Below are 2,801 nucleotides of genomic sequence, written 5' to 3'. Positions count from 1 at the left end.
CAGTACTATACCCACCTATACCCACCTTCTATACCCACCAATAGGGGGCCGACCAAGCTAGCTTGGGAACCAAGCTAGGGCCGGCCTAGGTATAAATTGGGGTGGCCGGCCCTAGCTTGAACCCAAGCTAGTGGGGGCCGACCAAATTAAATTAAAAAGGAATTTTAATTTTAATTTTTATTATGTGGAAGAAATAATTTATTAAAGAGAATTAAAATTAAAATATCTCTCTTGTAAAAGATCTACAAAAGATTAAAGAAAGAGATTAGATCTCTTTCCTTATTTGTAGATTGGTGAGATATTTTATTTTCTCTTTAAAATTATCCACATGTTGATAAAATTAAAATTATAGAAATTTCTTTTTATCAACCATGAAGAGATTTTTAAAGAGAAATTTTAATTTTTAAAATTTCCGGAAACAAATTAGGAAGTTTTAATTGTTGATTAAAACTTGTCTAATTTACCTCTTTTGATGTGTCCGACCATTAGAGATTAATTGGGGAAATTTTATTTTATTTTTCTCAATTAAATCATGTCAAGGGAATTAAGGAAATTTTATTGTAATTAAATTTCCTAATTTGCCTAGGCCAAGGAATATAAAAGAAGTGGTGAGGATGCCTTCATGAGATACAACGTGTATTATTTCTCTCCCTCTTTTATTCCTTGGAGTGGCCGACCATCCTCTTCTTCTCTCCCTCTTTGTGGTGGCCGAATCTCTCAAAGGCTTGGAGCTCTTGTGGTGGCCGGATACTACTTGGAGAAGAAGAAGAAGAAGACGGAGAGAAAGCTAGCATCTCTTGGAGCTTGGTTGGTGTTTTGTTCTTCATCCTTGGTTAAGCTATTTGTGGCCAAACCTAGCTAGGAGGAGAAGAAGGTGGTTGGTGGTTTCTCATCTCGGAAGATCGTTGCCCACACAACGTCCGAGGTTAGAAGAGGAATACGGTAGAAGATCAAGAGGTTTTTCTACAAGGTATAACTAGTAATTTTTCTTTCCGCATCATACTAGTTATTTATGGAAATAATACCAAATACAAGAGACTTACGTTCTAGTATTTCGAATATGTTTTTCGAAGTTGTGTTCTTTTGTTTTTTTTTTCTTATGATTTGATTGTTCTTTTCGGTTAACCTAAAGTTATTTTAGGAAATTAAATATTAGATTTCTATAAAAGGTTTTGTCTAGTCGGTGGTGGTTGCTCCCATATCCAAGAAGGTCATGTGCCTCGCCACGTCAGTACTGGGAACCAATTATGAAAATTAATATTTAATGGAATTAATAACTTAAGGTGATTTGGGTCGAACGTGTTAAGTTCTGCAGGAGACCCAAGTCAAAACCTAAAAGAACGAATAGATTAAGTTTTGGATCAAACGTGTTAAGTTCCGCAGGCGATCCAAAATTTAATTTAAAAAAACACATGGTAGCTAGGAAAAGGTTCAGACCTTTGTACAAAATTTTTGTACAGTGGAACCTCTAGGTTTTCCGAGTAGCAACCAACAAGAGATTTCTCCACCTTCAACAAAAGAGATTTTCAAGTGTTGTTCATTTACCTTGGATTAACAACCACTTAAGTTGTAACTAATAAATTTTCTGTCTTTCTTATTTTATTAGTTGTTCAATTGCTTTAATTTAATTGTGATACTAATTTAAGTTGAAAGATCGAGAAATGTTATTTTTATTTGACATACAATTCACCACTTTTGCCGATCTACCTGTTGAACCAACAGATTCTCACCATATCTCCCTTCTACACTCATCTCTTTCATCTCATTTCAAGTTTTTAGAAATATGAGTCTCCTAGATCCTTCATTGAGCTTTTGTCAAAACCAATTGACAAATCTAAAGATCTTTAATATAACTCATTCCAACTTCTATATATTTATTTGGTAAACCTGAGTCCAGATAAGTCATCGTTTACTGTTTTAAGGTCAACTCAATAATGCTCAAAATGATTTAAATTTTTCATGACACTATGATTGTCACGCCCCAGAGGAGTCTCTGTCCGAAGAAATTTCGGCAGCATCTCCCCTGTACGGCGGACAATCTGAAACTTTTCTACAAGCACTATATACCTCAGCCACATGCGGCTGGAATAATAACAATAAAAGAAAACAAACACCACGCAGTTAATATCAAATTCAGCCCACTCGGCTGTACCAAAACCAAAACACAATCTGCTAGCCGGCTAGGCTTACACAACCAATAACAAATACAAAATACCACATAACGACATCACCACTCCAAAAACAAACCGGAGTACAGAGCTAAACAAACTGATACATAAACAAACAAAACATACGTGAAATCGATAAGTCCTCTGATGTGACGTGGGGACCAGCAGACAGGATGCTCCAAGCGACACCATAAATAACTGGTACCGAAAAATATAGAGTTCACGGGGTGAGTTCAACAACTCAGTGAATACCAATAGACATGCCTAGTAAGATATATCTAACAGCAATAAACATGGAATACAACTTCCTAATCATATATCTAGGAAAGATGCAAAGCTGAAAGGTAACTAAGGAAGTTGTACTCACCAGGAACTCTATCCAAACAAAGGGTCGTCAAACCGAAAGTGCCTAAATCCTGTATGCATGTCAAACATATGCATCCAACCAAATGCAGCAAATAAATGCAGCAATCACAAGAAATAAATGCATCAATGCATATGATGTCAATGATGTCCTGGTCACCCCAGCCATCTCACACACAATGGCGAGACCGAGTGGGTAGGGTGACAACAGTGCACTCTGTCGTCCCTGCTCCTGATGAGTGACCGAGTGACTGCTGTCGGAGTACTCTG

This window comes from Zingiber officinale, chromosome 10B, assembly GCF_018446385.1.
Source record: "Zingiber officinale cultivar Zhangliang chromosome 10B, Zo_v1.1, whole genome shotgun sequence".
Classification (NCBI taxonomy): Eukaryota; Viridiplantae; Streptophyta; class Magnoliopsida; order Zingiberales; family Zingiberaceae; genus Zingiber; species Zingiber officinale.
This window is presented reverse-complemented; position numbering follows the sequence as displayed.